This window comes from Gopherus evgoodei, chromosome 1 (assembly GCF_007399415.2).
Source record: "Gopherus evgoodei ecotype Sinaloan lineage chromosome 1, rGopEvg1_v1.p, whole genome shotgun sequence".
In the NCBI taxonomy this organism is placed as follows: Eukaryota; Metazoa; Chordata; order Testudines; family Testudinidae; genus Gopherus; species Gopherus evgoodei.
Genome location: NC_044322.1, coordinates 160,287,585 through 160,301,686, shown reverse-complemented (window position 1 = coordinate 160,301,686; position 14,102 = coordinate 160,287,585). Strand labels below are relative to the sequence as shown.

The window sequence follows — 14,102 nt, the reverse complement described above, 5'->3', positions numbered from 1 at the left end:
TCAGCAGCATTTTTTGAAAGAAAAAAAAAAAGCAAGCAGCAGAGACTTTAAGGTGAAATGTAAAAGATATTTAAAATATTGAGCTTTTAACTTTTTTTGCTTCTTTAGTGATGTAAGAACAGTTTGCTAGGTTCCAAAGGAAACTCCATTCAGCTGTCCTGAGCCAGAGGCAAAATAGTGTTAGCTGTGACAGATGATATGGATGGTAATGGGGAGATAGCTGGTGGTTTGATGCTGGAGTAAATTGGGAGAACCTAATCCTTATGACAAGTATATGAGGGACTTTCCCTTCCACTTCCAAATAAAAGTTAATTTTGAACAAGCTCCTTTGCCTATTGTCTAAACAAGTGTTCTTTTCCATATGAGTGGGAAAAAACATGTATTGGCTCATAACACTTGTAGTTCTGCATTAAAATAGTGACTATAATCAAATATGTTTCAGGCAGGCATCTGCAGGGGCCTCCTCCCCACACACAATTGGTTTGATGCATCAGAGGAAGGAGGAGATTTAAAACAAACAAAAGCAACTTAAATTGGTCATAGCTGGAGATGGGACACTGGCCAGGGTACACCAGTGCTCTGAGGTCATACAGAAAATGCCTGGCTGGCGTGTCTTTCTAGATGCCTGACTGGTGTGTCTTGCGAACACACCCAGGATCATGCAGATCCCAGATTTGGTTCAGGAAGGAATTTTCCACCAGCTCGGTTTGACAGGGACCTCAAGGGGTTTTCACTTTCCATTGTAGAATGGGGAACAGTTCACCTGCTGGGATCATTTGGGCATATCTCATTTCATGATTTCCCTGCCACTGGTGGCACCTGGGTCTCTCTTGTTTTCTGCCTGTGGCTCATAGTTTAATTAGACCAAACATTTCAGTCCTTGGGAAACTAAAGTCTTTGGGTTTCACATAGGGGGATTTGGGTGAAATTTAGTGGCTTGTGATATACAAGTCATATTATATGATCTGATGGTCCCTTCAATTCTATGGAGATTTACCGTATATACTCGTTCATAAGCTGAATTTTTTTTTTAGTAAAAAAGGAGAGCACCAGAGAAGGGAGTCGGCTTATGAATGGGTATAGAGAGGCAGAGGTGGGACCCAGCCCCTCCCCGCAACAGAGGGAGCAAGGAGAGGCAGCACAGGCAGAAGGGAAGAGGCGGGGTCAGAGTCTCTCTGCTTCTAGACATGCCCCACCAGCCTCCAAAGCAGCTGCAGCTCCGGGGCTGGCAGGTTGCAGCGGTGCCACTCGGCCCGCCAGAGCATGCTGTGTCCATGCCACCAGACCCAGCCTGTTGGAACATGCTGCAGCTGCACCACCCGGTCTGGCTCGCCAGCCAGGTCAGAGACATCTTCCCCTGGCCCTCCCCAGATAAGGTGGGAAGGGAAGGGATGAGGAAGAGTGGGGGTCCTGGCCTAGGTCACGTGAAGGGTGGTCACATGGGTTATTCCCCTGACTCCCAGCTTCTCCCCCCCAGTTGCTGTCCCGGCCTGTCAGGGAAAGCAGCTGGTGCACTGGGATACTTTGTTTACTTAGGTTTACCTCCGTGCCTTCAGACGCTCGAGGTAAACAAACCATCTCGGCCTACCAGCAGCTTATCACGATGGCCCAGGAGCCAAAGTTTGCTGACCCCTGAATGATAGGGTCGGCTTGTGAATGGGTTATACATTTTTTCCATTTTTACTTATCCATCGGGGGGGGAGTCGGCTTATAAACGAACAGCCTTATGATCGAGTATATAAGATAAATTATCTTAAATCATCCACAATGAGGGATTTCTTCATCCATTCCAGATGAGTAACATTTTGTAGTTGAGATTAATCACAATATTACGAAAAACAAGAAAAACATGGGAGAGTGGAGCAGGTGCCTAACATAAAAACAAACTTTTGTTTCGTTTCTTGTTCCTTGAATGATTCAGTTTATGAGATGTACATGATCTGCTCCAGAATGACATGACACGTGAAGCTTCATTTAATGAAGACATTCAAAAATACATTTCCCTTCTTTCAATTATGAATAAAAAAAAGACCTGCTGTCCCAAATTTCATAATAATTGGGAAGAGGGGGAAAAACGACTGTTTTATGGAAACTGGCCTTACACTGACAGAGAGCCATTAGGGTCAGGGTTGAGGAGGAGATCTCCTTTGAACTGAGGATGGATTTAAAGCAGAGTATGTTACACCCTTCTCCATCTGTGATGAAGGATTTTGTTGTGTTTTTTAAGAATTAGTTTTCTGAGATCCTCAGATGGAAGGTGCAAGTACTATTCTTTTTTATGAAACAATTCACTCATTTAGAAGGTGACAGCCTTCTGAATGAGCCTTCACTCACAGTTAATAATGGTACTTTGCAGATATGGAAAGTCAACAGTTTTCATTTGTGTATTTCAAAACTGAAGAACATTATAAACAGCCACTATTAGCAACTACTATTGTTAAGATTTCAAAACTTCAGTGATAATAAATGTGACTCAATTATTAATTGCTCATAACTTTGTGAAAAATGCTCCCTTTGGACTGAAATTTTTCATGCTTGCCGTCTACTGAAAGGTGTTTAATTTAACACAGATTATGGCCACTGTTAGGAAGGTGACCAAAAAACCCTAATTTATTTTATATTCTGATCATCAGTAATTTCCAGCTCCATGGAAATAGCTTATAACTAATTGAACTCAGAAAGCTCACACTTGGCATCAAGCAGTTTTCAGTGATGTGTAGTGTCTTCAATAGGTTAAAAACATTTTAGTTTTCTATACAACGTTAACTCAGTCTTGTGTGTGTACACACACACACTCTCTCTCTCTCTCTCTCTCTTTAAGATTGCCTGTGCAACCTTAATTTGAACCCCTTATGTTTATGCATTCTGAGATATTCTTTAATTACATACTATTTTTCCCCACAGGACCCTTTGCCTGTGTAACAAGCCTGACTTGTGGGGTATGGAAACAGAATCTGCAGGAAGTCCTCTAGCTTGTATGTACAAAAGGGCCAAAGCAGATATATGGAGTGGCTGACTCTATGGCAGTCAGAGTGGGAGGCCTCCAGAGATCTTGGCCCTGACTAACCAAATTGAAGGATGACTGTGGCCACTACTGGCAGAAACCATGAGGGAATGGCCACAGGATAACACAAACTCTGCAGGAGGCTGATGGCAGTTTTGTGGAGTCAGAGAGCAGTTGGGTGAGCAGCCTCTTCTCTTCGATTTGAAGCTTGTTCCTGGACTTATCCAGAGGTGCCAGACAGCTGTAAATAATAAAAGCTAATTTGTTCTTCATCCTGTAAGAGATCCTCCTCCCCTTATGCCTGATTTCTCCTACTCCAGTTCCAGACATTGAATCCAGAACCTCCCTTGGTCCACTCCGCCACCCAGAATCCCTAACTTTATCCTGGGGATGAGGGGAGTAAAACCCGTTTCCCCCACGCTTCACCACTTCTGCTCTATCCCTTCCAGTTTGTCCCTGGCCCTATTCTAGCCTCTCATCCCAGGCCAATTTTCCTTACCCAGCCAGTTTGTCTCCACTCCATAGGCTTTTTTCATCCCTGGTCCACTCTCCTTGGCCAACCAGTCCCAGTTCCCCCCAGATCTGTCCTCTTTCTCCCACCTCAGCCTCCATTCACTGTCCCCCTCACCATACCTGTCCCCAGACTCAGTCTTCTCGTTCAACTTCAGTATCCTTATCCCCACTCACCTTCCTGGTTCCTTGTCCCAATCTCTTTGTCCAGCCAGTCCCAGTTGTCTTCCCAGACCTTGGATCCTCATCAGATTTGTCTATCCCTCCTATCTCCATACTCCAACCCACTGGTTCCTAGTCTTATTCCTCAGCCATTACCAGTCTCCTCCACATCCCAACTTTCAGTGCCAGTTTACCTCTCCCTACTTGCCACCCTTCAGTCCTAGGTCTTCCCCAACCCAGCATAAGCAACAGCTGACAAGAAGGGGAATGGGACACATCCACCCTGATTGAATCATTGACCCCCCCCCCACTTGGTAAAGCAACTCCCATCTTTTCTTGTGCTGTATATTTATGCCTGCCTACTGTAATTTTCACTCCATACATCTGAAGAAGTGGGTCATAGCCCACAAAAGCTAATGCTCTAATAAATGTGTTAGTTTTTTAAGGTGCCACAAGACTCCTTATCATTACTCCTTTCATATGACATCCAATTTCAGATCTGTTCTCCCCATGGCAGAGAAAAGAACTGAACCTGTCTCCCCCGCTTCACGGAGCAACTAGTTTTGAAATTTACAATGGGTGAGGCAATTTTTGATTTAGTCCTAAATGACACACAGGTTCTGGTAATAGCGACCATAATGTAATCAAATTTAACATCCGTGTAGGGGGAGGAGAGGGATACCAAAGAAGTCCACCACAGTAGCATTTATCTTCAAAAAGGAGAACTACACAAAACTTAAGAGAAAGTTAAACAAAGTAAAAGGAATAAATGCTCAGTTTTCACAGTGGAGAGAGGTAAATAGCGGGGTCCCCCAAGGATCTGTATTGGGATCAGTGCTATTCATAAATGACCTGGAAAAGGGGTAAACAGTGAGGTAGCACAGTTTGCAGACAATACAAAATTTCTCAATATAGTCCAAAGCAGACCATGAAGAATTACAAAACTGGATGAGAGGGCAAGAAAATGGCAAAAGAAATTCAGTCTTGATAAGTGCAAAGTAACGCACCTTTGGCAACATAATCCCAACTATACATACAAAATGAGGGAGTCTGAATTACTTGTTACCAGTCAAGAAAGAGATCTTGAAGTCACTGTGGATAGTTCTCTGAAAAACATCTGTTCAATGATTACCAGCAAACAAAAAAGCTAACAGAATGTTAGGAACCATTAAGAATGGGACAGATAATAAGACAAAAAAAAAATCACAAAACCATGGTACAACCACACCTTGAATATTGTGCGCAGTTCTGGTTGTCCCATCTCTAAAAAAATTAATTAAAATTGGACAAGGTACAGAGAAGAGCAGCAAAAATGATTAGGGGTATGGAACAGCTTCGATATGAGGAGAGATTAAAAAGATTGGGACTGTTTTGCTTGTAAAAGAGATGATTAAGAAGGAATATGATAGAGGTCTATAAAATCAAGAATGGTGTGGATGAAGTGAATAAACAAAGTGTTATTAACCCGTTCACATAACACAAGAACCAGGGATCTCCAATGAAATTAATAGGCAGCAGGTTTAAAACAAACAAATGGAAGCACTGCTTCTCACAATGCACAGTCAAACTGTGGAACTAATTGTCAGGGGATGTTGTGAAGCCAAAAGCATAACTGGGTTCAAAAAAGACTTAGTAAAATTCAGTGGACAGGTCCATCAATGGTTATTCCCCAAGATGGTCAGGGATGCAACCCTACGCTCTGGACGTCCCTAAGCCTCTGACTGCCAGATGCTGGGACTAGACAACAGGGACTGGATCACTTGATAATTGCCCTGTTCTGTTCATTCTCTCTGAAGCATCTGGCATTGGCGACTATTAGAAGGCAACACACTGAGTTAAATGGACTATTGGTATGACTCACTAGGTGGCCATTCTTATGTTCTCATTCCAGGTGAGTAGCCTAAAAGGTGGGCTAAAGGTTATAAGAAGGGCATTGGTACCAAAACTATCACCATCTACTCCTCTTTCTGGCATTTTGTGAATCCTTACAAAAATACCCAAAACAAAAAGTTTCAGGTCAAACATGTTGCATTTGACTCAAAACACATTTTTTCAATATGCTGAAATTTTTCACAATTTTCAGATTAAGTGCAACCCAAATTGAAATTCTTCCTCCAATTTTTCAGAAATGCCAGCAAACTGGAAAAAATGCTCAGTTATCTACCCAGCTCTGGTGTGCATGACTATTCTGTGAGGCTAGCATAATCGGCAATTACTTTTAATTTTTTACATTAGCATAGCACTTCTGTGAGACACAGCACGGAGAATGTACGATATACAAATATGTTCTCTCTTTCTTTATGGTTCAGATGAGAGAAACACGAATGCGAGCGATATCTACTATATATGCATGTACACCACACTGTCACGGCAGTCCAGCGCCCTCTGCATTCGCTGCAGGGAAGCCAATGCAGCAGTGACAGCCCAGGGTACCAGGCAAACAGATGGCGACTGGGCCCCACGCCAGGCACGAATGCCCCCATAACCAGCAGCATGGCAGCTCTTGTACCCGCGGCCTGCACCACTACCTCTTCCCCCCCAGCCCTGCTGGAGCTCCCTGCTTGGGCTAGGGTGAGCAGGGGAGGCACGAGCACTCAGATAACCTATAGTGACATCACTACACTCCATTGTGCCCCTCCCCACGCAGTCACGCTCACCCCATTGCGCATGCTCAGAGAAACTCCCTCCCGCTTGCCGCCCCCTCCCCTCACAGGCACCACCATCCAGCCTGCGCAGTGAAATATTTGCGCCTGAGCAGCTCGCGCCTCAGCCCAAAAGGCCACATTTTGGCTAATACGCGCGCGCAGCTAAGCAAGATCGAAGTTCTTTTAGGGGCACTACGCACGCGCAAAAAAAAAAAAAAAAGGAACACGAAGCCAACTACGGGCAACAGACATGCGCACTAGAGGCCTTCGCTGAGTCTATGTGGCGGATGTGTGCACGCGCAAAGGGCAGGCTTAGTGCGTCTCCGGGAGTGGAGCACACGCGATGCAGGGATGGGCTAGTTTTGTAAGCGGCGCAGGCGCACTGAAGAGTTTGGGGACCGCAGCCCCGCTCGGTGGGGGAAAAAAAAAACCACCTCAGAGTTACGTCAGGAAAAGACGCCTTTGTGCACGGGGAGACACGCGCGGCGCGGGCAGCTCCCAAAACGGGCGCGAGACGCGGCCGTTACTCACCCTCTCCGCCGTCAGCCGCACCCCACCCTGCTGCCCCCCTCGGCGCCTCCCTTCACGAGTCGCCCGCGCGCGCCGCTGCCACCGCCGTGATTCCATCCATCTTGAATTTGACGTCATCCCACACCAGGGATGAGGTCATCGCAGGGAACGCTCGTCACGTGCGCAGTGTTGCGATTGGCCGGCGCCAGAGTGGGGAGTGTGGGAGAGGCGCGTGCGCTGGGGACTGGGTGGTGGTTGGGGGAGTTCTCGGGGTTCCCCCCAACCGTCAGCCCGTGCTCGCGGCGTTCCCCTGCCGCTGGCGCGGCGGCCCTGCGCTCAGTGGGGGACTGGGGAGGCGTCTCTCGCCAAATCCCATCCTGGTCGCTGCGTTGGATGGAGCCGCCTTCCCGCTGCGGGCCGGGCCTGGCCCGAAGGGTAGAGAGCGGGGCATCCCACCGTCCCCCGGGGGCGCAGCGCGTCTCGCAGCGCCTGGGCGTGGGCTGGGCACGACCGCCGGCATCCGGGCTCAGCACACGGGGGGGATGCAGCTGTGCCGTGCTCGGGGACAGTCGGGGCTGAGCTGCTTCCCGCTGGGGCCCACTCGTGCTCCCGGAGGCGGGTCCGAGGCGCCCCCAGCCCAGCCCTAGCACCGTGACCTTTCCTGGGCCACCTGCCGAGCTGCCCGGTGTCGTTCCCGGACTGACTGCGCTCAGCCGCGGAGTCTGGGCTGGGATCGGCTTGCCCTGTCCCTGGCGGCCTTGCCTGAGAGGCCCCAAGGGGCAGAGGCCGGACTCCCCCAGCACAGACCGCAGCCTCCCTGGCGTTGGCAGGACTTTCCGGAGCAGCGGGGTTCAGGTCTAGCCGCGCGCTGAATTAGAGAGTTCAGGACATCACCATTCCTGGAGCTGCGGTCTCAGGCTTGCTGCAGACTCAGGTCATGTTCTCCAGGGGGTTGTAGCCTGGAGGACTAGAAATGTTTTTTTATCTTTTTTTAAAGTGAGCCCTGGTATTTTGACATGATCCCAGAAGCTGGGGCATGGGACACATGCCTGTGTTATGTTTTAATGAGGCTCTGTTTTTACAGCGCGTGCCTCCTACCTGACCCAGAGCCTCACTTATTTAGCAGGAGAGGGGTGGCTCCTTCTGAGACTAGTTTACAGACAGTTTTTAAGATTATAATTTGTTTATGTAGTGGTAAGTAAAAAAATAACAATAAATAACTCTGAGCTGTGTCTATGCTGTGTGGATAGATAAAAGAGCTACATCTCTACGTAACATGACCCGATATAACATGAATTCAGACATAAAGTGGTAAAGCAGCACTGGGGGGGTGGGGGGCTGCACGCTCCAGCAGATCAAAGCAAGTTCAATATGATGTGGTTTCACCTGTAACGCAGTAAGATTTTTTTGGCTCCTGAGGACAGCGTTATATTGGGGTAGAGGTGTACACTTAGTACTGTATATTTAGCGGCTTTAAGGTGTGATCCGAAGCTCATTGAAAATTAGTGGAAAGATTCATATTGGCTTTGGATCAGGATTGTAGTGAACATTTAACAACAACAAGAAATAGCTGCTAGTCCACATAATACAATGAAATAATGGCCTGGAAAATTACATATGATAAAATGTGCACTGTTATCTTGGTCTTTTGACTAAAATCAAGCCATTTTGAGTTAGATACCTAAGTAATAATCTAGGTGAGGGGTGCCCAACCTGTGGGCCATGTATGGTCACCAGAGCATTTCATAAGGCCCACTGCCTGCTTCTACACAATATACTAATACACCTCTACCCCTATATAACGCTGTCCTCTGGAGCCAAAAAATCTTACTGTGTTATTGGTGAAACCATGTTATATTGAACTTGCTTTGATCCGTGGGAGTGCGCAGCCCCGTCGGAGCACTGCTTTACCATGTTATATCCGAATTCATGTTATATCGGGTCGCGTTATATCGGCGTAGAGGTGTATATACACAAATATACTATATATTAGTGTTTTGTCATTATGTTTACAGCATTTTAGTTTACACAAGTGTGTAAACAGACCAGGGGTTGGCAACCTCTGTGTAAGCACTCTGGCGGGCCGGGTCAGTTTGTTTATCTGCTGCGTTAGCAGGTTTGACCGATAATGGCTCCTACTGTTTGCAGTTTGCCATCCCAGGCCAATTGGGGCTGCAGAAGGCGGCGCAGGCGAGGGATGTGCTGGCCACAGCTTCCCGCCATCCCCATTGGCCTGGAATAGCAAACTGCAGTCAGTGGGAGCCATGATTGGCCGAATCTGTCAACGCAGCAGGTAAACAAACTGGCCCGGTCCACTAGGGTGCTTACCCTGGTGAGCCACGTGCCAGAGGTTGCTGACCCCTGAAATAGACAATAATGTACATAGAAACAGCCTAGCTAAATACATACGAAACAAGCTGAACTTAAAATATAAATCAATACAGGTGACTTTAAATCATTAAAATATGTAAAAAGAATGAGGAGTACTTGTGGCACCTTGGAGACTAACACATTTATTTGGGCATAAGCTTATTCCCAAATAAATTTGTTAGTCTTTAAGGTGGCACAGGTACTCCTCATTCTTTTTGCTGATACAGACTAACATGGTTACCACTCTGAAACCTATTAACATATGTAGAATTTGTCTAGCCCACACAAGATTATTTCAGAAAGCTATAACAATTTAGCTTCTAGTTTACTTCGCTGTTATTCATTAGATATTGGTTTATGGATCCAGTGGTGCCCATTTTAACAGTGAGATTCTGACTACCACAGTTGAGCCCCTGATAGTGGCATGCATGGAGTCAGCAAGTTGTTTTCTGTTTTTATCTTTCTTTGGTGGATTAGGTACTTATTTATCTGTATCAATTTGAAATATTCTTATAGATTTGATTGTTTAAAAGGATATAGGACTACATGCATATAAGTACTTTAACATGAGCATAGTCTCATTGAGTTACCTGGAATTGCTCAGATACTTAAGTATTTTGCTGACTTAGAGACATAATCATTTTTGTTGATGCTAACAAAACTGAGGCAAGTGATTGTAATATATCCTTTTTTTTTTTTTTTTTGGTTTTTAAATTGTTCTTGGGCGCATTCATTTTCTCAAATTCATTCATTATTGAAAATTGTTTGAATGATTTCTCAGTTCTTGCTTTGTAACTTTTTTTCTAAATAGTTATGCAAATATTTAAAATTTACGATGTTTTGGTGGGATTCTTAGGTTTTATCATATGTTTTTCTGTTATATGAAGGAAGTAGCACAACTTTTAGAATCTGATGCAGATATTCATGTTTATGAATTAAAATCTTGCATTCTACCAGCCAATATTTTGTTAAAATTTACTGTATTTGAATATTTGTGCCAGTAAACTCATTTATTGGAATATAAGCAGAAAGTAAACCCAAACAGAACTCAAACATATTCAAAAATTTGAGTGCATACATACAGCTTCCTCTGCCCCAAAATATTCACTTGCACAAAAGAAAAAAAAAATTCAATTGCTTCAGCTGCATGTTCAAGTACATAAAGTAACTCTGACTTGTTTGTATTTCACATTTCATTGTATAGGGTCCAGACCTGCACTCCTAACTTGGGAAAAACTCCAGTTGACTTCAACTAACTTATAATAATGTAGTCTACTTCTATTCCTATAACACAGATTTACTGGTTTCACTTTTTTTGGTGTACAGCCATTCAAACAATACATGTATTGTGAAGTACACAAAATCCATAGTATTTGAATGGGGGTAACAGATATTAACTAGGACTATCAAGCAATTAAAAAAATTAATCTTGATTAATCGCACTGCTAATAACAGAATAGCATTTATTTAAATATTTTTGGATTTTTTCTGCATTTTCATATATATTGATTTAAATTACAACACAATACAAAATGTACAGTGCTCATTTTATATTTATTTATTATACATATTTTTGTAAAAAACCAAAAGAAATAGTATTTTTCAGTTCACCTAATACAAGTACTGTAATGCTTTCTCTTTATCATGAAAGTTGAACTTACAAATGTAGAATTATGTACAAAAAAGCATTCAAAAATAAAACATTGTAAGACTTTAGATCCTACAAGTCCAATCAGTCCAACTTCTTGTTCAGCCAGTCGCTCAGACAAACAAGTTTGTGTACGTTTGCAGAAGATAATGCTGGTTGCTTGTTTACAATGTGACCTGAAAGTGAGAACAGGTGTTTGCATGGCACTTGTAGCTGGAGTCGCAAGATACTTACATGCCAAATGCGCTAAAGATTCATATGTCCCTTGATGCTTCAACCACCATTCCAGAGTATATGCGTCCATGCTGATGGCAGGTTCTGCTCAATAACTGTGCAAAGCAGTGAGGACTGACGCACGTTCATTTTCATCATCTGAATTAGATGCCAGCAGCAGAAGGTTGATTTTCTATTTTGGTGGTTTGGGTTCTGTAGTTTCCACATCAACGTGCTGCTCTTTTAAGACTTCTGAAAGCATGTTCGACATCTCATCCCTCTCAGATTTTGGAAGGCACTTCAGATTCTTAAATCTTCAGTCAAGTACTGTAGCTATCTTTAGAAATCTCACATTAGTGTCTTCTTTGCATTTTCTCAAATTTGTGGTGAAAATGTTCTTAAGACAAACAACATGTGCTGCTGGGTCATCATCTGAGATTGCTATAGCATGAAATGTATGGCAGAATGTGGGTAAAACAGCAGGAGATATACAGTTCCCCCCAAGGAATTCACAAATTTAATTAACGCATTATTTAACAAGCGTCATCAGTATGGAAATATGTCCTCTGGAACAATGGCCGAAGCATGAAGAGGCATATGAATCTTTAGCGTGCCTGGCAAATATCTTTCGACACCAGCTACAACAGTGTCATGCGAATGCCTGTTCTCACTTTCAGGTGATATAATTAAGAAGTGGGCAGTATTATCTCCTGTAAATGTAAACAAACTTGTTTCTCTTTCCAGTTGACTGAACAAGAAGTAGGACTGAGTGGACTTGTAGGCTCTAAAGTTTTGCATTGTTTTGTTTTTGAGTGCAGTTATGTAACAAAAAAAACTAGTTGTAATTTGCACTTTCATGATAAAGAGATTGTATGAGGTGAATTGAAAATACAGTTTCTTTTGTTCATCATTTTTACAGCGCAAATATTTGTAATAAAATATTATAAAGTGAGCACTGTACACTTTGTATTCTGTGTTGTAATTTAAACCAATATATTTGAAAATGTAGAAAAAATCCAGAAATATTTAATAAATTTCAATTGATATTCTACTGTTTAACAGTGTGATTAATCGTGATTAATTTTCTTTAATTACGATTAATTTTTTTGAATTAATCGCCTGAGTTAACTGTGATTAATCGACAGCCCTCATATTAACCTCCCTCTGTTTCTATAACAGGCAATGAAATATTCAGACTCTGTAATAATTCCTAGAAAGGTTACTGTCAGGATTTTCAGGTAGGCCACTATTTCAAGAAGTTAAGCAGCTGAACCAGAATTTTAAGGGCATGTCTAGCATGGGAGGGGAAGAGGGGGGAACTGGATCTGATGTTTTTATTTTAAATGTCCACTTTGGTGGTTGCTGTTGCATTTATTAACCATCTTCATAGGATATAAAACAGCTTTAAAACTCTCATACAGTATTCATACAGAAAGGTCAAAACCAGTGAAGTTATTTTAATGTCAGGATGTTTGAGGAAGATTAGTTTTGACAGACTTGTAATTACTTAAATCTCCATTTGCTATTCAAAAATATCTTCTAAATGTAGTCTGATTAGTACTTGTGGTTTGTGAGAAACAGTACAAATAGAGAGTGATTCAAGATTTATTAAAATTATATTGAGTTAAATTTAGATGGACAAAACGGTGTGGAATAATTGAGTGGTCTGAGCACAAGACTGCGAACTCAGAACTCTTTAATTCTAATCTTGGCTCTGACATTGATTCTTTCTGTGTTACACAAGTAATTTGCCTCTCTTTTCTCACCTTTTAAATGGAGATAGTAATACCTAGCTCACAGAGTGTTGTAAAGATGTGTATTTTTAAACATTTTCAAGATGAAAAGTGGATATATAATTGCATTTTCAATACAAGAATATATGAAATTTAACAGCATCACAGATCCAGAATGCCTCCTCCTGCAGGAAAACTTGTGTCAGAAGGCCCAAAGGGAGAGAAAAAAAATCAGCCAGGGGATTTTCATGGATTCTTCCTTGAACTGCTCCTACTTGTTTAAAGGTCTTTGTGGACGATGGATAGTGGAGTTTCCCACCCTGTTATTGGATTTCCTGTGGATCGTTGGGTATGTGTGAGGAAGAGAGCCCCCTTCGCACATAGAAGCCATCCTGGAGGGATAGCTGCTGCTGCTCTGTTGCATCCCATACCCCCAATGGCACAACTTATCAATTGACAGAGTCCACATACAGCTATATAGTAGTAAAAATGTAGGATACCTGAGGTGAGAATAAAATCTCACATGTTTTGCACTGAAATCAATGGAGTTATTACTGAATTACCCTGGTATGAGTTCAGAATTAGACTGCAGAGGGAGGTAATTTGGTGTACGTATTGTGTGAATTGTCCATAGAAATCAAGGAGATGAGTAGATGATGGTTCCGCAGTGCACAGCACCTCTGCTACTCCACCCCCTCAAGCCCCCACCTCTGAACTCCAAAGAAGTGAAATGGAATGCCTGGACATCAGTGAAAATGATTGAATTAATCTCTACTTCAGTCTGTCTGTCGGGTTACTGCAGAAGTAAATATTTTAGGGACTACTAAAAACATTTTAATATGGATGATTTCCAGTATCTGAGAAGTCACTCCTTGCCAAAATTATGTAGCTTATGACTTGCCAAAACATATGGAAATAATGCTCTTGGGTCACCTGTTGCTGATACAGCTATCTATGAGAAAGGAAGCCCATATGGTGTGTATAAAGTACACTCTGTCTAAATTTAAGACACATCTACTGGTGACTGATACTAAGTGAAATAGCTGCATGGTAAAGATTCATTCTTAGTGGCATCATCACTTGTGATAGAAGAGGACTGCAAAGGTTAGGATTATGTGGATAGAACAAAGACAGCCAATCTATACAATATTTTGTTTGTATATTGTGAACAAGTACTTTTGCCAAACTACTGTGAAACACAGTTCACAAAAGTTTAAACCTCACCTGTTTCCTAAGGTTTATCTTTATTAACAAAGAAACTGACAATATTGTAACTTAAAGTGATGCTCAAGTCTTCACTCCATGTT

At 42.9% G+C, this 14,102-nt stretch overlaps 1 protein-coding gene and 1 long non-coding RNA gene across 4 annotated transcripts in view; one reads left to right on the top strand and one right to left on the bottom strand.

The window, feature by feature from the left end:
• Nucleotides 1–8,172, bottom strand: part of ZBTB21 (zinc finger and BTB domain containing 21) — a 42,095-nt gene extending 33,923 nt beyond the window's left edge. For all 3 annotated transcript variants that reach the window (XR_004002262.1, XR_004002261.1, XM_030577213.1), the window contains exon 1: nucleotides 6,853–8,172. The gene's annotated coding sequence lies outside the window, so the exon portion shown is untranslated. The remainder of the gene's footprint in view (nucleotides 1–6,852) is intronic.
• Nucleotides 8,173–12,153: 3,981 nt separating this feature from the next.
• On the top strand, nucleotides 12,154–13,334 carry LOC115646409. Its single transcript, XR_003999011.1, has 2 exons — nucleotides 12,154–12,300; nucleotides 12,956–13,334. It is a non-coding gene; the product is annotated as an uncharacterized LOC115646409 (long non-coding RNA).
• The last annotated feature ends 768 nt before the right edge of the window (nucleotides 13,335–14,102 follow it).